The sequence below is a fragment of the Rana temporaria genome, chromosome 9 (assembly GCF_905171775.1).
Source record: "Rana temporaria chromosome 9, aRanTem1.1, whole genome shotgun sequence".
NCBI lineage: Eukaryota > Metazoa > Chordata > Amphibia > Anura > Ranidae > Rana > Rana temporaria.
The window spans coordinates 182,893,654-182,917,235 of NC_053497.1; the positions used below are offsets into that span (position 1 = coordinate 182,893,654).

The window sequence follows — 23,582 nt, forward strand, 5'->3', positions numbered from 1 at the left end:
AAATAAAAATTATAAATATATAAATAAAAATAAATAAAAATAAAACCCTTAACCCTAATATCAAATACTAACCATAACAATAACCCCTAATCCTAAACCCCAACGCTAATATTAAACCCAAATTAAAACCTAACAAAAGAAAGAAAGAAAGAAAGAATCAGTAAATAAACAGAATAAATAAAAAATGTAATAAAAAAAAATAAACCTTAACCCCAACTGTTAGCCCTTATATTAACCCCTAAACCTAAACCCTAAACCTAATATTAAATCCAAACAATAAAATTAACCCCGAATCCTAAAACCTAATATTAAACCATAACCCCTAATTTTAACCCTTTATCTAACAAAATAAATAAAGAATGAGTAAATAAATAAACAAAATACTTTACCCTAATATTAAATACTAACAATAACAATAACCCCCTAATCCCAAACCCTAACCCTAATATTAAACTTTAACACCCCCCCCCCCCTAACCTTAACCCATACCCTAACAAAATAAAGAAAGAACAAGTAAATAAATTGATTAAAAAAAATTGATAAAAATAAATAAACAAAAAACCCTAAACCCCAACCGTTGACCCTAATATTAACCCATGACTCTAAACCTTAATCCTAACCCTAATATTAAATCCTAACCATAACATTAACCCCCCTAATCCTAAACCCGTAATTAAACGTTAACCCTTAACCTAACAACAAAAAAATATATATTAATAAAATAAATAATTAACTAATAAAAATAAATAAATAAAAACCCCTAAACCCCAACCCTTTTACCTTAATATTAAACCCTTATCCTAACCCTAATTTAAATCCTAACAATAACATTAACCCCTACATAAATAAATAATGAATAAGTAAATAAATAAATTTAATAAATAAATTAAAAATGTAATAAAAAATAAACGAAATCCCAACTGTTAACGCTAATATAAACCCTTAATCCTAACCCTAATATTAAACACTAAACCTAATATTAAACCCTAACCCCTACATAAAAAAATAAAGGATAAGTATAATAAGTAAATTAAATAAATAAATTAAAAATGTAATAAAAAATAAACGAAATCCCAACTGTTAATGCTAATATTAACCTTTAATACTAACCCTGATATTAAACCCTAACCCCTACATAAATAAATTAAGGATAAGTATAATAAATAAATAAAAATATATATAAAAATTAAATCCCAACTGTTAACGCTAATAATAAACCTTAATCCTAACCCTAATATTAAACCCTAACCCCTACATAAATAAAGAATAAGTAAATAAATAAATTAAATAAATAAATTAAAAATGTAATAAAAAATAAACGAAATCCCAACTGCTAACGCTAATATTAACCCTTAATCCTAATCCCAATATTAAACCCTAAACCTAATATTAAACCCTAACCCCTACATAAATAAATAAATCATAAGTATAATAAATAAATTAAAAAATATATAAAAATAAAATCCCAACTGTTAACGCTAATATTAACCCTTAATCCTAGCCCTAATATTAAATGCTAACCACTACATAAATAAATAAAGAATAAGCAAATAAATAAATTAAATTAGTTAATTAAAAATGTAATAAAAAATAAACTTAATCCCAACTGTTAACGCTAATATTAACCCTTAATGCTAACCCTAATATTAAACCTTAAACCGAATATTAAACCCTAACCCCTACATAAATAAATAAAGTAAAAGTATAATAAATTAAATAAATAAAAAAAATATAAAAATAAAATCCCAACTGTTAACGCTAATATTAATCCTTAATCCTAACCCTAATACCTAACCCTAATATTAAACCCTAACCCCTACATACATAAATAAATAAAGAATAAGTAAATAAATTAATTAATTAAAAATGTAATTAAAATAAACGAAATCCCAACCTTTAATGCTAATTTTAACCCTTAATCCTAACCCCAATATTAAACCCTAAACCTAATATTAAAACCCTACATAAATAAATAAAGGATAAGTATAATAAACAAATAAAAAAAATATTTTTTCCCTGTTAAAAAAAACCCTAACCCCAACATAAATAAATAAAGAATAAGTAAATAAATAAATAAAATAAATCCCAACTGTTAACGCTAATATTAACCCTTAATCCTAACCCTAATATTAAATGCTAACCCCTACATAAATAAATAAAGGATAAGTATAATAAAAAAATATATAAAAATAAAATCCCAACGGTTAACGCTAATATTAACCCTTAATCCTAACCCTAATATTAAACCCTAACCCCTACATAAAAATAAATAAAGAATAAGTAAATAAATAAATGTAATTAATTAATTAAAAATGTAATTAAAATAAACTAAATCCCAACTGGTAACGCTAATATTAACCCTTAATCCTAACCCTAATATTAAACCCTAACCCCTACATAAAAATAAATAAAGAATAAGTAAATAAATAAATAAATTAAATAAATGAATTAAAAATTAAATAAAAATAAACAAAATCCCAACTGTTAATGCTAATATTAATCCTTAATCCTAACCCTAATATTAAATGCTAACCCCTACATAAAATTAAATAAAGAATAAGTAAATAAATAAATTAAATAAATACATTTTAAAATTTCATTAAAATAAACTAAATCCCAACTGTTAACGCTAATATTAACCCTTAATCCTAACCCCAATATTAAACCCTAAACCTAATATTAAACCCTAACCTTAACAATTAACCTAGCAAAATAAATAAATTAAGAATAAGTAAATAAATAAATTATATTAAATCAATTATTTTAACCCCTAACCCTACAAAATAAAAAAGTAAAAAAAAAAAAAATAATAATAATAAATAAAAGCGGATGAAAAAGCTGAAAAACATAGCAACAAATATTGGCTAATAAAAAAAAAAAAAACTCCAAAGCTCAAAAATGCTTTTAAAAACGCTGTACACAAACGTTCAAAAACGCAAGAAAATGCGCAAAAAAATACAATTCTGCGACACACACCAATCAGCAAGGTGCATCGCACCAACGCATGGAACGCTCGTTGCGTTATGCCGCAGTGTGATCAGACCCCGATTATTTCTCAACTCCATCCCCCCCAAAAAAATAAAAAATCTGGGAATCATCTGGCAGCCGCCCAGTTTGTACTGCGCTCCGCCTGTCGTTGTGTCCCGGGTGCAACACTTGAAGGAGATCAGATCATTCCGGGTGCTAAAAAGGAAAAAAGGAAAAAGGAAAGAAAAGGGGGCGGAGCGGATTGGTGGTCACATGACCAGCTTGGCTTTCATCCAAAGCAGACTCACTCATACAAAACTCGGCTCCAGCTGAATGAGAAGCTCATAGAGAGAGCAGAGCCCCCACCAGTAAGGAACCAGTACAGATCTGACATACTGGGAGCAGCACAGGGAGCCGCTCTCTCCGCACTCAGCCAACATGAATCTGAGTCTTTGGATCCTGACACTCGCCCTGCTGGTTCTAACCTTCACTACAGCCTTTGGAGGTGAGTCCCCCCCCCCATCCCCCCCCCTGTCCTTCAGCACAGGGCACCTTACAGAATGCAATTATATCACCTTTCATTATTTTCATTCATTCCTCCACGCCTCTCCGGAGCTGTCCAAACTCTCTCGGCTGCAGAGCTGACTATCTAATGACCGTTTGTTATATATTAACCCGCGGCGATCGTTGGCAGCGTGACAAAATGAACTTGTAGCGGTTGCTGGAAAGCATTAGGTGCCAGTGGATGTTGTTACATTGTTTGGCGTTTGTAAATTTGTTACATTGTTTGGCACGTGCCATTTTGTTACATTGTTTGGCACGTGCCATTTTGTTACATTGTTTGGCACGTGACATTTTGTTACATTGTTAAATTTGTTACATTGTTTGGCACTTTGCCGGGAATGAGAGTTCTCGGCGTGTGTTGAGTTTATAGTGCATGGATTTGCAGCAGGTTAGATATTTTAGCTACAGGTGGGGCATGCTGGACTGGGTTGGGGGGGGGTCAGCTCCTGGGTCTGGGGGGGTTAGCTCCTGGGTCCGCGGGGGTTAGTGCCTGGGTCCGGGGGGGTTAGCTCCTGGGTCCGGGGGGGTTAGCTTCTGGGTCCGGAGGGGTTAGCTCCTGGGTCCGGGGGGGTTAGCTCCTGGGTCCGGGGGGTAGCTCCTGGGTCTGGGGGGGGGTTAGCTCCTGGGTCCCAAGGGTTAGCTTCTGGGTCCGGGGGGTTAGCTCCTGGGTCTGGGGGGGTTAGCTCCTGGGTCTGGGGGGTTAGCTCCTGGGTCCGGGGAGGGTAAGCTCCTGGGTCCAGGGGGGGTCAGCTTCTGGGTTCCGGGGGGGTCAGCTCATGGGTCCGGGGGGTATCAGCTCATTGAGAAGAGTAGATGGGTGTTGGGGGAGCGTTGGACCCCCTTCTATGGACAATGATGGATATTGAAATATCATTCTTGGTTGAACTAGGAGTCCCCGGGAATGTTGGATACTATTGGATGAATGTCTGGTCCTTTGATACAAGTCCGGTACGGATTGATTTTTCACAAACAAGCCCTGAGGAAGGGGGATTAGAGAAGCCTGAAACGCGTTGGGTTTACATTTCTATTGTATCTAGTCAAAATGCCCTTACTAGACGGAACCCATTGGTGTGGTGCTCTTATTCCTCCAAAATCCTACTAATAATTCCCAACTATTCCTATTCGTCTAAGGTGGGTGTTCCTCTCCACCTGTGTGTGTCTCCAGTTACTCCATTGTGTATAATATAAAATTATTTAATAAAAATTTCGAGAAGGGATGTTGGGAACCCCTCATTATAAGCACAGTACAGCGTAATTCCCTAGTACCCGGGAACTCTCTGGGTTGTACCTTTCAAACACTGAAATATTTATATATATATATTTATTTATAGAATGTATCCATATTATATTTAATGTATTTATAATAATACATTAGTTTAGATGAATACATTTATATATTTTATATATGTGTGCGTATATATATATATATATATATATATATATATATATATATATATATATATATATCTATATTATATGTATTAGTGTATATTTATTAAAATATGAATTAATTTAGATTTGTTTTATATAGTTTGTACTTATATTATATTATGTTATAAATTATATATATTATCATATATATATATATATATATATATATATATATATATATATATGTATATATATATATATATATATATGATTATATATGTGATTAAAAGGGGAAAAAAATATTTATAGAATAACATAATGTACAAAAAATGTTATTAATTAAAAAATATATATAATATAATATTTTTTAGTAACAAAAAAAAATAAAAAATAAAATATATATATATATATATATATATATATATATATATATATATATATATATATATATATATATATATATATATATATATATATATTTATTATTTACATAAAATTGTTTTGTTAATTTGTAAATATATATAAATTAATAAAAAAATCTTATGTGTAAATTTTATATGTGTGTGTGTGTGTGTATGTATATATATATATATATATATATATATATATATATATATATATATATATATATATATATATATATATATATATATATATTTTTTTTTTTGTTACTTAAAAAATATTATATTATATAACATTTTTCTTTTTAATAAAAAAATAATAATAATTATATATATATATATATATATATATATATATATATACATATATATATATATATACATATATATATATATATACATATATATATATATATATACATATATATATATATATATAAAATTTACACATAAGATTTTTTATTAATTTATATATATTTAAAAATTACCAAAACAATTTTATGTGTATATATATATATATTTTTTTTTATTAAAAAGAAAAAATGTAAATATTTATATAATAATATAATGTACATAAAACATGTTATTAAATGTCATATATATATATATATATATATATATACAGACACACACACATAAAATTGTTTATTACTTTTTTAATATATATAAATGAATAAAAAATCACATGTATGTGTATATATATATATATATAAAATCAATCAATGTACATAAGATTTTTTATTAATTTGTATATATTTAAAAATAAATAAACAATTTTATGTAATATATATATATATATATATATATATATATATATATATATATATATATATATATATATATATATATAATTATTATTTTTATTTGTTACTAAAACATATATATGAATTATGTGTGGACTTACTCCTGGGGTTGATTTACTAAAACTGCAGAGTGCAAAATCTGGCGCAGCTGTGTATGGAAGCTGATTGGTTTCTATGCAGAGCTTCGCCAGATTTTTCACTCTCCAGTTTTAGTAAATCAGCACACCTATGTTTATCATGATACAACTATAAGTCTTTGCTGGTGAAACAGATTTGAATAATCATCGGTATGATCCTGAGCTCCTGAATCTTTGAAGTTTGCTGCTCTGAGTTGGAGATTTGCATATTTTCCACTGCTGGTTACTCGCAATGCATAAAAGTGACATCTGCATTGTATATCGGTCTGCTCTACAACATGGCAATCTTGCTTCACATGTACCAGACCCACTTTAAGGCTTAGTAATTATTTGGTTATAGGTTTTCATTCATTGGTGGAATGGTGTCCTGAATTGTGTTCCATAGAGGGGGGGGGTCTATGCTTGCTTTTTAGTCCTGCAGCCGCATGCTGCATCCATTATTCATGCTTCCATATACCTGATAATTAAACCATCTGAGCTATACAATGAACCCAGTCTATTCCGGAGACGTTTCCCGGTAACATATGCAGAGAGAACAATGGGGGAAATCCGTAATGCATTGACAGATCTAAAATAACTTTATCTGCAAAGAACGATGGAGGGAACTGAGCGCAGGGCCGGGGGAATCTGCAGCGGAGTTCTTACTACAATTGGAACAAAAGCTTGGCAGGGAGAGGAGAGGTTATTTCTTATACATGGTCGCCTTTTGCATGAATTTTGCAATAGCGGGGAAGTGTAATGGGCACGGCGCACAGTCCCACAAAAGGGTCAGATATGGGCACGGCGCACAGTCCCAGCGAAGGGTCAGATATGAATGGAATGCACTTTTCTTCTATAGCGTTGGTTGTGTGCCCAGCCATGCGATGCCATAATACATTATAGAGGCCATTTACAATGCCCTGCGTGAAATGTTTTGCTACGATATTAACTCTTTACTGGTTCACGGCTTCACTTTATTGGTTCCCAGGCTTCTCGTTGAGTTGTCTGACAAGGTGATTGTAGCCGTATTGGGGCATTGGCAACAATATAGTACTGCCTGAGACACTTTTCTTTATATATATTATTTTCAAGACAGTTTTTGTCGTATACCCCCTTTCCTTCTTCTAAGGTTGAGTATTCCTTGGACCTTGGACTACATGGACCTTGGAATACAGGGTATGTCCCAAGAGCTTGTCCTGAATACTCAACTGTAAGGGTCTATTCACATTAGGGGTGCAACGGATCAAAAAACTCACGGTTCGGATCGTTCCTCGGATCAGGAGTCACGAATCGGATCTTTTTTCGGATCGGCAAAAAAAAAAACAATTCTCCCCCACTGTAATATCCACATCTCCCCCCCCACTGTAATATCCACATCTCTCCCCCCTCCACTGTAATATCCACATCTCTCCCCCCCCCCACTGTAATATCCACATCTCTCCCCCCCACTGTAATATCCACATCTCTCCCCCCCACTGTAATATCCACATCCCCCCACTGTAATATCCACATCCCCCCACTGTGATATCCACATGCCCCCCCTCAGGCAAGACAGCCCCCCCTCTCAGGCAAGACAACCCCCCCTCAGGCAAGACAGCCCCCCCTCAGGCAAGACAGCCCCCCCCTCAGGCAAGACAGCCCCCCCTCAGGCAAGACAGCCCCCCCCCTCAGGTAAGACAACCCCCCCTCAGGTAGTACAGAGTCACTTCCGTTACAGCGGTGTGTCCGAGTGCGGGCTCCTCCTCTGTGGGTGTAAACAGAGGAGGAGGGCTGCTGCCGGGTTTAACAAGATGTCCGCGGCCTTGGAGCTAGGCCGAAGCCGCGGCCATAACGTTAGGAAAGGCCGCGGCTTCGGCCTAGCTCCGGAGCCGCGGACATAACATTAGGAAAGGCCGCGGCTTCGCCTAGCTCCGGAGCCGCGGCAATCCGCGGATCACAGTGTGTGCCGATCCGAAGGGGGTGACCCGTTCGGATCACGGATCACCTGTGATCCGTTGCAGCCCTAATTCACATCAACCACCATATGTAAAGAGGGGTAAAAGGGTATTAAAAGTTGTTCCGAGGTTTGGATGTCCTTCAAAGATTATAGGCACCTTTGATCTTCATGACTTCCCCTGGGCTCCCAGCCTTGCCTACTAACTGTTGGCCAATTCTTGTGGCATTATTGCTCTTCTGAGATTTCAATTAATATTATGGAAGAGTCAGGGAGGGATAGTCCAGTCGTAGCCTTCAAAAAATTACAAGAAGCCAGCAAGTTGCTCCACTTCTCGAAAACCCAGGAGCATCAGTTTTGCCCGTTCATACTGTTCTTTTATAGATAGTTCCAGTTTTTCGGGACGTGTTTCTACACTAAGCACACACAATCATTGGCCATGTCTGGTTTGTAGTCACGTCCATCACATACACAGAACAGTTATCGAAATTTAGTTTTAGCACATAGTGGATGGAAACAAAAAAATCACCCCTTGTGAGGTCCCCTCAACTGTCATAAACTTTGGTGAGGATTCTTGGAAAGATCAGATAGTGAGGTTATGTCAATATGAGTTAATAACTCACAGGATCGGTGTGTTTACTCCGAGCGGGTGGCATGTGGTCTGATTCTGAGTGCTCACCTGTGTATAGGACCGTTAGGAATACCTGTATTAGATAGCGGGATATGAACCACCAAACTAAGGGTCCAGAGGAGCTCTTTGTGTGAATGATCTATAAGACCTCCCATATGAGATCCCCTTTACCTTGATCAACCTTGGTGAGGATTCTTAGGAAGATCAGCTATAGAGGTTATGTATAGGACCCCTAGGATTAGATGTATTAGATAACAAGGTAGGATCCAACTTTCATTCATACCAAACTAAGGGCCCAGGTGAATACTTAATGTGAACGTTCTCTAAGACCTCCCATATGAGGTCCCCCCTACTGTGATAAACTTTGGGGGATTCTTGGGAAGATCAGATATGGAGGTTATCACAGGGGACCTCATATGGGAAGTCTTAGAGAACACTCATATTAAATGCTCATCTGGGCCCTTTAGTTTGGTATGAATGGGAAGTGGATCCTAAGGGCCCAGATGAGCACTTAATGTGACCGTTGTCTAAGACCTCCCATATGAGGTCCCCTCCACTGTGAAAACCTTCTGATCTTCCTAGGAATCCTCCAAAGTTTATCACAGTAGGGGGGACCTCATATGGGAGGTCTTAGGGAACGTTCACATCAAATGCTCATCTGGGCTCTTAGGATCCACCTCTCATTCGTACCAAACTAGGAGCCGAGATGGGCACTTGGTGTGAACATTCCCTAAGACCTCCCATATGAGGTCCCCCCTACCGTGATAAACTTTGGAGGATTGTTGGGAAGATCAGATATGGAGGTTATCACAGTAGAGGGGACCTCATATGGGAGGTCTTGGAGAATGTTCACACCAAGTGTTCATCTGGGCCCTTAGTTTGGTATGAATGAGAGGTGGATCCTATCTTGTTATCTAATACAGGTAATCCTGGTGGTCCTATACATAACCTCCATATCTAATCTTCATACGAATCCTCACCAAACTTTATCACAGTAGAGGGGGTGCTCATCTGGGTCCTTAGTTTGGTACTAATGGCGAGGTGGATCTGAGCTTGTTATCTAATACAAGTAATCCTAGTGGTCCTATACATAACCTCCATATATGATCTTCCCAAGAACCCCCCAACGTTTATATATAGGACCACTAGGATTTCTTGTATTTGATAACAAGATAGGATCTACCTCATTGTTACCAAACTAAGGGCCCAGATGAGCACTTGGTGTGAATGATCCCTAAGACCTTCCATACGAGATCCCCTCTACCTTGATAAACCCTGGTGAGGATTCTTGGGAAGATCAGATATGGAGATTATGTAAAAGACCCCCTAGGATTACCTGTATTAGATAACAAGATAGGATCTACCTTTCATTCATGCCAAACTAAGGACCCAGATGAGTGTCGGGGTGCGTTACCGTTCTTGGAATGAACAATTTCTAAGACCTTCCATAGACATACGACATGAGCCAAATGTTGGTTCATCTAAGAACACCTCCTTTGCACATCATCTTGAGATATTCGAACACAACTGTACACAATACCCAAGTGCACTTCCTGGACACATCAATTCAAAAATGACCTGCCATTGTTCTGTGGGTGGTTTACAAACTAAAGATCTTGCTGATAGATAAGATTGTTACAGTTTAAGGAAAGATCTTCCAAACACAGCCCTGTCTATAGATAACCTTACCATCTCCTAGAAGGCCTCCTACCGAGCCACTTGAAGCTGATAATCCCCAGATCTGGGTGGCTATGTTCTGGTGAACACAACAATTCATTATACGAAGACCTGATCTGATGAAGCTCCCTGATAAGAGGGATTGAGCTGTCATTGCCGGGGAGGGGGTGAAAACTGATATGGTTAGTAAACTGAGCCAACTTCATCTGTCTGTCATCTTCTGGCTGCAGGTTCAAAAGTTTCTGCTTGGACACAAACTGCGTCCCTCAATGGGAAATCACCAGCTACTAATACTATACTGATGGCCGGTAGAGTTAGGCAAACATTGAGTTCTCTTCTTATCTTGGTTTGCATATTGGGGATTGGTTTTACCGAATCGTAATAACGAGATCCGTTCTCCTATCTCTTCCTACTATAGTCTACAATCATGATGAGCACATTATTTTTACAAATCAGGTCCATTTCAGGTCCAATCTTGGTCCAACCCGTATTACATTGAGTTATTTTGTATTGGCTATTAAACTGTATCTTCACCCTAATTTTGTATGGAACGTGGAAGATTTGGAACTCCTGCCAGGTGTTTATTGCAGCCTGTGTCCCGTCCAGGGGATTAGCCCTCTTTCCCGTTTAGGGGATTGGACCATTGCCATCAGGATGGGGATCCTAACATTTTACAGTTTTCACCAAAACAGGAACAGAAGGGAAATCTTCCAATAGCATCATACACACGATCTGACTTCCATCTGACTTTTCCGTGGATTTTGCTCCGAAGGGGCGTTGGCCGTGAACTTGTTCTGCATACACACGGTAGGACTTTTTCAGCCAACTTTCACCAAACCACGTGTTTTTTTTAGCTCTTTACCGCCACCCTGTGGGCAACTTCTGCTAGTGTTGGCTGATCTTTAGCATTGGTTCTGAGCATGCGTGTTTGTACTTTGGACACACGATCGGATTAGCAGACTTAGGACATTTTTTGCCGGAAAGTTTGCCTGTTTGCACAGCGAAAACAAGTTTGTCTGATGGAGCGTACACACGGTCGGATTGTCCGAAAAAATTTGTTGTCAAAAAGTCCGATTGTGTGTATGGGCCTAATGAGAACAACTGTCTAAAGACAGAGTTCTTGTCACTTCCTGTTGTGTCTTTGGGACCGGAAATGAGGAGAAATCTCAGCAAAGAGACAATCCGGTGGTGGATGGACACAATGACTTCTTGCCACCAGCAGGGGTTAGGCAACCTCGGCCCTCCAGCTGTGGTGACACTACAAGTCCCATGAGACATTGCAAGACCCTGACAAATACAGGCATGACTCCTAGAGGCCGAGACATGATGGGATTTCTAGTTTCACCACATCTGGAGTGCCGAGGTTGCCTACCCCTGCCCTAAAGCCTGCACCAGCACCCTGCATCGCACATGCTTGTGGGATGGTTGCAGAGTGACACCATTGAGTTACGTTTTGATGGGCATTACGGCCCAACAAATGGGACAATTGTTGCTGCGCCACCACGCAAAGCATATGCATAACCCCATATGGTTGCCTTTTAGTTTATGGCAGGGGTGTAAAACTCAAGTTCATCGTGGGCCGCATCAGCATTATGATTGTCCTCAAAAGGGCCGGTTGTATCTGTAAGATTAGATGTCCAGTGCATCCCCTCCCCTTTACATTAGATGTCAAGAGCCCCCCCCCACCATCAGAAGTTGAGTCCCCCACTCTCCCTTACATCACAGTGCACCCCCCTTTCCTTATGCTGCTGCTGGGAAGAAGCTGGATGCATTGCTTGAAATCAGAAAGTGGGTGACTGGTGGAGGACCAGAGGAGGGCTGGAGTTCTCCTGCGGCTGCAGGAGAGGTTTGAGGGCCACATGAAATGGCCTGAAGGGCCGGCTTCAGCCCGTGGGTCTTGTGTTTGACACCTGTGGTTTATGGGGAGCAATTGGGGGTGTTAAAAAACAGGACAACCTTTTGGGTTGTCACTTTCTTCTTGATCCAAGCAGTACTCCATCACCTACAACCTCATGACCTAGGCCAGTGATGGCGAACCTTGGCACCCCAGATGTTTTGGAACTACATTTCCCTGATGCTCCTGCACTCTGCAGTGTAGTTGAGCATCATGGGCAGGGCCACCATCAGGGGGGTACAGGCATTACACCTGTAAGGGGCCCCGATTTTTCCCGGTTGCCCCGGTTCTCAGCTTTTGGCCAAAAGGAGAGAAAACACTTTCATTCCGGCAGCAAGTCCCCCCCCGGGTTCTTAATTCCCGGCATGAGGAGGAAGAGGTGAGATGACGCTGTAATTTTCGGTAGCAACCCCCGCCCCCGATTCTCCTGCTCCAGGGGGCCCATGCCTGAAGCTGTGTAAGGGGCCCCAAAATTTCTGATGGCGGCCCTGATCATGAGAAATGTAGTTCCAAAACATCTAGGGGTGCCAAGGTTCTCCATCACTGACCTAGGCCTATAGACATGTGACCAGCACTGAAGGGAACCTAGAGGAGCATTTTCTCCACAGCATTTCGACCTCGTAGATTTTACTGGCCAAGCTACTCAAAGAAAACAAAACAAAAATTAGGAACGTTTCCAGGGACAAAGCTCCATAAAGTGGTGTTAGCTCCGCAAATCAATTATCTTCGTGCAAATCTGATGGTGTTTAAACAACAGGTAAGACCTTAAGAAGGCCTTGAGGCAAGTGTTAAGGAATTTTCAGCAGCAGAAGGTTTACATTGCCAAGAAAAGTCCTTCCATATGTCCCACGTTACGGAGCGCCGCTAATCTTCCTCCCTCAAGGTTTTGTTATTGCACGGGGTATAAACTGCATTGATAGTTGTGTGATCTACTTATCCCCCCCCCACTATAAACTAAGTACACAGCCAGCTAATTCACCTCCCAGCACGCCGCTCACTGTTTGCTGGTCATTAAATCCTGGCAGGAACGGTTGCTATAACTTCCCTTTTGGGACGCCTGCCAAGCAGAGAAATTATTGTTAAACACGTTGTATAAGTTTTACAGCAACAGGTGAAGAGCATTAGACCCAACGCGGCATGGGCGACCTACGAGACGCGGGCTATCAACGCCAAATAGCCATGATGTGTGGTGGGAAATAACCTGAATCAGCCAATCATCATTCATTGTTGAATGGCCGATTGGAACGTAAACTTATAAACTTTGCTTGATGGAATTACGGGAGGGGAAGGCGGAGGAGAAGGGGGAGGGGGGAGGAAGTCTGCAGCCTTCCAGAGTTAATAATATAAATGTTCACCTAGATTCCGCATCGTACTTACAATCCCGCAAGGCAACGAGCAAAACGAGCAAAACATGGACATTTTTTACAAATGGTGCCCAATGGAAACTTCAACATTGTACGAGCGCGACGGAACAGAAGACATAATAGTCGCTATTTACCAAGATGGTCATTTTTTCCTATCAACGGCTTTATATATATATTATTACACACATACTTTTTTTTTAATTATATATATATTAATTTTTTTTATTTCTTATATGTGTATGTATATATATATATATATATAATATAAATTTAAAAAATTACATTTTATATATATATATATATACTAGTTTTATTTTATTACACACATACTTTTTTTATTTATATATATATATATATATATAATTATTATTATTTTATTATTATATTATTATTTATATATTTTTTATATATTACCAAAAATACTACCGGCCTTTACACACACATGAACTTTAATGGCATCCCAGTCTTAGTCCGTAGGGTCAGAGGCGTTGCTAGGGGGGTGCGGTCCGCACCGGGTGACACCCGCTAGATTGGTGACACCATCCCGTTTTTTATTTATTTATTTATTTTTTAGCTGACATACTCAGCCTTCCCTGTGCAATCCCAGCCTGCCCTGTACCACCCCAGCCTGCCCTGTATCACCCAGCCTGCCCTGTACCACCCCAGCCTGCCCTGTACCACCCCAAACAGCCCTGTACCACCCCAGCCTGTCCTGTACCACCCCAGCCTGCCCTGTACCACCCAGCCTGCCCTGTGCCACCACAGCCTGTACCACCCCAGCCTGCCCTGTACCACCCCAAACTTTCCCATGCCACCCAACTTGTCCTGTACCACCCCAAACTTCCCTATGCCACCATAACTTGCCCTATACCACCCCAACCTGCCCAATGCCACCCTAACTTGCCCTGTACCAACCCAACCTTTCCCATGCCCACCCAACTTGCCCTATTCCACCCTAACTTGCACTATACCACCCCAACCTGCCCTGTACCACCCTAACTTGCCCTATACCACCACAACCTGCCCTATGTAACCCTAACTTGCCCTATACCACCCCAAACTACCCTATATCACCCCAACATGCCCTATACCACCTTAACCTGTCCTATACCACCCCACTACACCAACCTGCCACTATACCACTCTATACTACCCTAACCTGCCACTATGATATACCATGATATACTGCCGGGGGGGAATGAAGGGGTGGGGGGGGGGCTGGAGCCCGGAGTTGGGCTTTGATCATGAATGATCGCGGTTGTGTTGTATTTCCGGGTGCTATCAGGCTACCAAAAATGACAACTTATACAAGAAGGTAGCGTTTTAAAGACCGGTGTTTCCTCTTGGAAATCTCCGGTATTCAGTGAAGGTCGATCATTTTTAGACCTGTTCCATAAACCTCCATAAATGTCACCATGTTGTTACAAAGCGAGACACAAGGCACCTTTTGTGGTTTGGGTTTTACCCCATTAAATCCCCCCCCCATGCCATGTTAGTGTTATTGGTTGGGGGGGGGGAATCCTTCTACTCTCCTTTTTACCATCATGTAGGACGAGCTTCCTGCGGTGACGGCCATTGAAGACCCCAGACTGGCTGACAGGTCCAACATTCACACTCTGTGAATCTTTAATCTTTGTTGTCTCGTCACTCTGCAGGTCGGTAACTTAAGACAATTGAAAGGATTTTCTCAGGTTGTTAAACGTTCTCCACGGCCTCATCCCGCTTCTGAAACTGAAATGTTTCCCGGGGAATCCCCCCTTACGTATTGTTTCAGCTACAGCCAAACATAACGAAACTCGTATATCAATATCAGCCGGGAAAACGTAACGTAATATCGAACGCTGTTATTAAGGCATTAGAGGGATCATTCATGGCCAAGAGCCAAGCAAGGCCGGGACGTCTCTTTACTTCCACAAAGGATCTACGTGACCTGCTAGAAGGGGAAATAAAATAAACGATACATTATTAAATACTATGCGCGATTTTTAAACAGTCATCCAAGTTTAACCACTTCAATACCGGGCATCTTCACCCCCTTCCTGCCCAGGCCAATTTTCAGCACTGTCACGCTTTCAATGACAATTGCGCGGTCGTGCGACGTGGCTCCCAATCAAAAAATGCACTGATTACTGTGTAAATGACACTGGCAGGGAAGGGGGTTAACCAGTAGGCGGTGAGGAAGGGGTTAAGTGTGTCCTAGGGAGTGATTATAACTGTAGGGGGGATGGGCTACGTGTGACATGACACTGATCACCGCTCCCAAAGACAGGGAGCTGTGATCAGTGTCCTGTCACTAGCAGGGCTGTACTGGGACAAACATTTGGCCCTGGACTTCATCCAGACTGGCCCACTTTGACAGGTCTCTCCCATGGCGGCCGGACAACTCCCGCACCCCCCCCCCCCCGGCCACCCAAGTCCCCTCACCCCCTTCACTAGCCACTCTACTTTATTAAAGTAGAACAGCTGGTACTGGTACTCTTATAGGCAGTACCAGTGGGGAAGCTAGACATTATTTTACCCGGGGCAAAGAATCAGTTGGGTGCCCCCCTTATAGGACAAGATTAGGCAGAAGTGAGAAAGTCCCAGGCCATAGCTGTCTGTCCCCTCCCCCATGCTCCTCTGTCGTCCCCCTGCTTTTCTGTTCCCCCCCCAGGTGAGCGCTGCGGGCAGGGAGAGGAGGTGAGTGCTGCAGAAAGGGAGAGACAGAGGAGTGGAGGGGGGCGCCGGTCCGCTGTCACTGAAGCTGGCCCACTGAGCCATCGGCCCACCAGGAAACTGCCTGTAGTCCCAATGGCCAGTCCATCCCTGGTCACTAGGCAGAATGGGGAAATGCCTTGTTTACATCAGCATTTCCCTGTTCTTCCTCCCCGCGGGACTTCCGGTGGACATCGAGTCAGCGGGACCCGTGGTCAGACTCACGGAGCTCACGGCGGCGCGTGTGCCCGCAAACCCCAGGCCTTAAAGGCGACGTATATATACATCGATCTGCCCAGCTGTGCCATTCTGCCGACGTATATAGTCGTGCAGCAAGGGGTTAATACTGACCAAACCCTGTAAAAGTGATCAGGTGGCTGTAGAGGCGCTCGGGTTACTTTTTACTGGGAAGCCCATCGACGACACAAAAAAAATGACACCAGGATCAGTGCTGCCTCTTGGGATGACCGCTTGTTCCCAAGGCCATGCACGGTATATATACACGACCTAAGTATGGGGAGCAGGTAAATATGAGTCCAAGACAATCATTTTGAGGTTATGTAGTCTTCTACTGCTCGTAGATGGTGAATTGTGCAGAATAAATACATTGAACTAGTCGAAAAGCATCTACTGAACAAAAAAATGCAGGGTCACTGTGACCAATATCGCAAATGATAGGCAACCGCTCACTCAAAAGGCCCCATTTTCCCATAACATCCATTTCTTGGTTGATTCAAAAACGAAGGTACAGCCCCATCACCAAAGTCATTTATTCTGCAGAAGCTCTCAGGAACTTGTTTGGAGTTCTTCCCTGAGTTTCCCTTGATCAGACCGTATTGGAATAACATTCCAGCAAGTTAAAACCCACATCCACTTCACTCCACTAAGCACGGCCTTCATCCAACATTCTGGAGCAGAAAACGAACAACCGGGCCCCACTTGTAAGTGGCTTAACACAAGTCCCATTAGCGAAGACCCACAACAAGATCTGAGCCGGCCGGCCCGCCCCGAGGACATAATGTAGATGATGTGCCCTGACACTTGGTGACCTCTATTTTTATCTCCATCCCTGATGATGTTTACCCCCATGAATCTGGGCATTGTAGACGTACGGCAATGTCTACACACCAGGAAGGATCAGGCGCTCATGATGGTATCCTCTGTGCGTGCTCCGGCACTAATGAAGAGACCTAAACACCCTATCAGGAACGCGGATCACACACTCACGATTCTTATCATCCCTAACCTAAATAATAGAAGACGCTAAGAAGTCTAATGCTGTTTAACGTTCTTCGTCACACGCTACTTTTTGTTTTGTTAACCATTTTCCTGGACAGTTATCTCTTTATTGTCTCGATTATCCCCACCACTGGTAAGATGGGTTCTAACGGTGGCCATAGATGGCTAATTAAAATTTTGAGGATTACTTGAGATTATTGAGCCGTTTCTAAAGTGCTTGGAAACCAAAAGTTGAATATTTGAAGGTTTAAGGTACTCTTTTATCTTCCAAAAGTCCTCCATTTTCCCAGACAGTTATCTCTCTATCGTCTCAGTTATCCCCACCACTGGTAAGATGGGTCATAATGGTGGCCTTAGATGGCTTATTTAACTTCTGAGCATTGCCTGAGATTATTGAGCCATTTCTAAACTGCTAGGAAACAGAAATACGAATATTTGAAGGTTTAAGGTGCTTTTTATCTTCCAAGAAAGACCTCCTTCCATTTTTTTGGAAGGAGGTTATAGAATGTCTTAATAATCTCAAGTAATGCTCAGGAATTGAATTAGCCATCTATGGCCACCACTGGTAATATGGGTCCTAATGGTGGCCTCAGATGGCTTATTTAACTTCTGAGCATTGCCTGAGATTATTGAGCCATTTCTAAACTGCTCGGAAACAATAAAAATAATCTTTGGAGGTTTAAGGTGCTCTTTGTCTTCCAAGGAGACCTCCTTCCTGTTTTTTTAACCATTTCCCTGTACAGATATCTCTTTATTGTCTGTCATCCTCATCACTGGTAAGATGGGTCCTAATGTTGGTCACAGATGGTTAATCTTTGAGCATTTCATGAGATTATTGAGCCATTTCTAAACTGCTAGGAAACAATAATGAGAATCTTTGAAGGTTTAAGGTGCTCTTTATCTTCCAAGGAGACCTCCTTCCTGTTTTTCTTAACCATTTTCCTGGGCACTTATCTCTTTATTGTCTCAGTTATCCCCACCACTGGTAAGACGGGTTCTAATGGTGGCCATAGATGGCTAATTCCATTTTTGAGCATCGCTTGAGATTATCGAGCCTTTTCTAAACTGCTAGGAAACAGAAATATGACTTTCTGGAGGTTGAAGGTGCTCTTTATCTTCCAAGAAGACCTCCTTCCTTTTTTTTTGGAAGGAGGTTAAGAAATGGCTTAATAATCTCAAGTAATATTTAGGAATTGAATTAGCCATCTATGGTCACCACTGGTAAGATGGGTTCTAATGGTGGCCATAGATGGCTAATTCAATTACTGAGCATTGATTAAGATTATTGAGATATTTCTAAGCTGCTAGGAAACAATGAGGATTTTTGGAGGTTTAAGGTACTCTTTATCTTTCAAGAAGACCTCCTTCCATTTTTGTAACCATTTTCCTGGTCAGTTATCTCTTTATTATCTCAGTTATCTCCACCACTGGTAAAATGGGTCCCAATGGTGGCCATGGGTGGCTAATTAAATTTTTGAGCGTCGCTTTGGATTATTGAACCATTTCTAAATGGCTAGGAAACAAAAAATATGATTTTTGGAGGTTTAAGGTACTCTTTATCTTCCATGAAGACCTCCATGAGTTGTCAGTCCGCCCCTGGTTCTACCTTTAGAAAGAAAGGGCGGAGCTTAGACCATGGGACCCTCTCTGGCTTCACTTTCTGTTGCCGTGTAATAAAACCGACTCTCCATTGGAGGGATGTGGTTGGCAGAGCAGCGGAAGGCCCGAGATGAATATCAGGCAGTAGAAGAAATGCTGTTGTTGTGTCCAGTATCGATTCCTGGTATCTCTCTGCTAAAGCCGAGATTCAGGACGCAACGACCTTGGAGATAAACTAATATTTTCCTCGCTATAGGCAGACGTGCAAACATACACATACAGTACGCTCCACCACGGGAACTCGGCTGTTTGCTTAACCAATGTAATCAGTCATTTCAACAGAGAGAGAGTTCTCTGGAGGTGAACCTGAGATATGGAGGCCTACCGTCCGGATCCGGGGAGTTCAGGGGAAAAGAAAGCTGATGCTGCATCAGTGGCGTAATAAGTGGGGGGGCTGGGGGGACAAGCCGCCCCAGGTGCCACACACTCAGCTGCATTATATTATATTTGCTAAAAGATATCCTTCACTTATCACTTGTGTTAAATCCCAACTCCAAACACAAAAAAAATAAAAAGTAAAAATACTCGTTATATATCTAAGGGTGCTGTAATAAGTAGAAATACCTTCCCTATTCAGTGCTTCTGCCGGCTTCCTCCATCCTTACAACTGATCTCCTGAAGCCTCCTCTCCAAGCTGTTCTTGGCTGCAGGGGTAAACTTGTCTCCTCCACCTATAATGGAGGGTTAATGTATAACTCCAACGGTCTGTCACAGGCTAAAGCTTCTAGGACAGCTGTCTCCAAACTGTGGCCCTTTGCTTGCCTTTATCTGGCCCTTGGGGCACCATTCCTTCCACTGACACCAACAAAGAGGCACCATTCCTTCCACTGACAGAAACAGTGGGGGATCATTACTCTCACTGACACCAATAATGGGACACTATTCCTCCCACTGACACCAATGATGGGACACTATTCCTCCCACTGACACCAATGATGGGACACTATTCCTCCCACTGACACCAATGATGGGACACTATTCCTCCCACTGACACCAATGATGGGACACTATTCCTCCCACTGACACCAATGATGGGACACTATTCCTCCCACTGATACCAATGATGGGACACTATTCCTCCCACTGACACCAATGATGGGACACTATTCCTCCCACTGATACCAATGATGGGACACTATTCCTCCCACTGACACCAATGATGGGGCACTAGGTACATAAGGTAAGGTCCATAAAGACATGGATGAGTGAGTTCGGGGTGGAGGAAATTAACTGGCCTTGGGTATGAATTAGAGTGGAGACTGCAAGCCAGACCTTCCCGTCCAACATCAGTGCCTGACCTCACAAATGCACTTCTGGAAGAATGGTCAAACATTCCCACAGACACACTCCTAAACCTTGTGGACGGCCTTCCCAGAAGAGGTGAAGGTGTTATAGCTGCAAAGGGCGGAGCCAACTCAACATTGAACCCTCCGGACTAAGACTGGGGTTCCATTAAAGTTCATGTGCGTGTAAAGGCCGGCGTCCCAATACTTTTGGTAATACAGTGTATGTAAAGTGCGGTGTGAATTGACGGCTTTCCATTGTAAAGGAAGGCGTCCCAATACTTTTGGTAATTTAGTGCATCACTCTTTGTTCAAATTCGCTCATTATCCCAATTATTAAGACAATTATCATTTATAATTTCTGTAAAACCCATTGTTCTAACTGGGACCTGGTATTTTTTTTATTTTTTGGGGGGACCTGGGTTTTTTTTTTTTTTTTGGGACCTGGGATTTTATTTTATTTTTTTTTGGGACCCAGGTTTTTTTTTTTTTTTTTCGTTTTTTTTTTTGGGGACCTGAGATTTTTTTGGGGGGACCTGGGATTTTATTTATTTATTTTTTGGGACCTGAGATTTTTTTTTGGGGACCTGGGATTTTTTTTTTTTATATATTTTTTGGGACCTGGGATTTTTTTTTTTATATATTTTTTGGGACCTGGGATTTTTTTTAAATGATTAACTGCCCTCCCCTGTTGCAGACGGATGAGGGGTATTCATAATAATACCTCACCTGTCTACAACACGTCCTCCTCTCAGATCCCCTTATTGGACATGTCAGGAATATTACCGGGAAGGAGTGAAGGTCGAATAAGGAGAAGATGTGACCCGGCTGACAGATTATTGATGCCGTGCCCTTCCTGTGTCCGCCATGATGGACAATGGCTCCTTTCACGCGGCTAACAAAAACTCATTTTGTGCTGTTATTCCAGCGGAGAACAATCAACAGATGACACCACGGCCCGGCGATACTACGAGGCCGGGCCGGGACTGTAGAAGAGATCCTTGAGATAGGCGCTCTGTCCTCATCCCCCGTCAACTGATATTAAAGATGTCGGAAGCCACCCGCCCAAGCAAAACTGAAATATCAGCTCTGGTTGACCCGCATGCTCTTGGCTCTTAGTCAGTGAAGCCAAACCTGTTCAGCTTCACTGGCTGGCACGGTTGGTTTTTCCCAAGATCTAGAGAAAGGCAAGGGATTCAGAAACATGGTGAGCAACGGCCTCAACCGAGGTTCAATGGTTCTAACCCCCCCTCCCCATTGGAAAGACTGGCCTTCACTTCCTTAGGCCGGGTTCACACTGGCGCAACAAACACTCCGACATTGGGAGCTCATGACGTGTGAAAATCAATGTTTCCCAGATTCCGATAAGCCCCCCCCCCCCGACCAGGGTTGTCGAGAAGAGGCCCTTGTCCTCATCAAAATGGGGGCAAGGTCTTTGGGGTGGGGGGGCACCCCAAAGCACCCACATTACCCCCATGTTGAGGGCATGCGGCCTGGTATGGTTCAGTAGGGGGGCGCTCGCTTGTCCCCACCCCCTTTCCTGACCGGCCAGGCTGCGTGCTCGGATAATGGTCTGGTATGGACATTAAAGGGGAACCCACTACACTGGATTATAAAAGGGGGCTCCCAGATTTCCATAAGCCCCCCACTCGCAGACCCCAAAAACCAACGGCCAGGGTTATCGGGGCCCTTGTCCTCATCAACATGGGGGCAAGGTCTTTGGGGGGCACAGGACCTCCTGCCCCAAAAGCACCCACCCCCCATGTTAAGAGCATGCGTCCTGGTACGGTTCAGGAGGAGGGGGGCGCTTGCTCGTCCCCCACCCCTTTTTCTGACCAGCTGGGCTGCGTTCTCGGATAAGGGTCTGGTATGGATTTTGGGGGGACCACCACGCAGTTTTTTCGCAATAAGTGGCCCGGTCATTTGCCAGCCAAATGGTCCGGGGCTGAAGTGGTTAAGAGTTTGCACTTCATCAGGGCCAAAATGAACGGAATATTTATATATTTCCTCATATACTGTATATTCCTCTATCCCTTGAGCATGGCCTCTTACTTTTTTCTTCTGTTTCTATCCCTGGGCTTCATTTGGGGCTCTCTTGCATATGCAAACATACTCCCATCCATCAACTCTACATGGCTCCATGGAATTTGACCTTGTTCGAGGATCCGAGGCCAACCACCTACTTGATTCCCCTCCACCACCTGTCCTGGTAATTGTGTCACCCCCGGACAAGGGGCAATCTCCACAGCGGGGACATGGACCAAAATAAATGTATGCCAGAGGATCATAACCCTTCTTCACTCCATCCAGAACCAAAAATAAAGCTTTGCCATAGATTGGTTTTTGGTCCGTTGGTGTCAGTTTTTGAGGGCTTCTGTGAGGTCCAAAAATTAACAATTATTAGGTATTCCAGGAAGGGGGAATCTCAATAGTGGGGGCCATAGACTAAAATAGAAGCATGTCAGAGGATCTTACTCCTTCTTCACCCTATCCAGAACCAAAAATAAAGCTTTGGCATTGGTGGGCTTTTGAGAACTTGGTGACAATTCTTGAGGGCCTCTTTGAGGTCCAAAAATTAACACATTTATAGGTCTCCCAGGAAGGGGGAATCTCAATAGTGGGGGGTCATAGACCAAAATAGAAGCATGCCAGACGATCCTACTGCTTCGCCACTCTATACAGAACCAAAAATAAAGCTTTGGCATAGGTGGGCTTTTGAGAACTTGGTGACAATTCTTGAGGGCCTCTTTGAGGTCCAAAAATGAACAAATTTTTAGGTCTTCCAGGAAGGGGGAATGTCAATAGTGGGGGTCATAGACCAAAATAGAAGCATGCTAGACGATCCTACTCCTTCGCCACTCTATCCAGAACCAAAAATAAAGCTTTGGCATTGGTGGGCTTTTGGTCAGTTGTCGCCAGTTCTTGAGGGCTTCTTTGAGGTCCAAAAATGAACAAATTTATAAGTCTTCCAGGAAGGGGGAATCTC

General features: G+C 41.7%; 1 long non-coding RNA gene across 1 annotated transcript in view; it reads left to right on the forward strand.

The window, feature by feature from the left end:
- Positions 1–3,287: 3,287 nt before the first annotated feature.
- LOC120914372 overlaps positions 3,288–23,582 on the forward strand; it is a 39,709-nt gene continuing 19,414 nt past the window's right edge. Inside the window, exon 1 of the long non-coding RNA XR_005743663.1 lies at positions 3,288–3,472. This is a non-coding gene — a long non-coding RNA (uncharacterized LOC120914372). The remainder of the gene's footprint in view (positions 3,473–23,582) is intronic.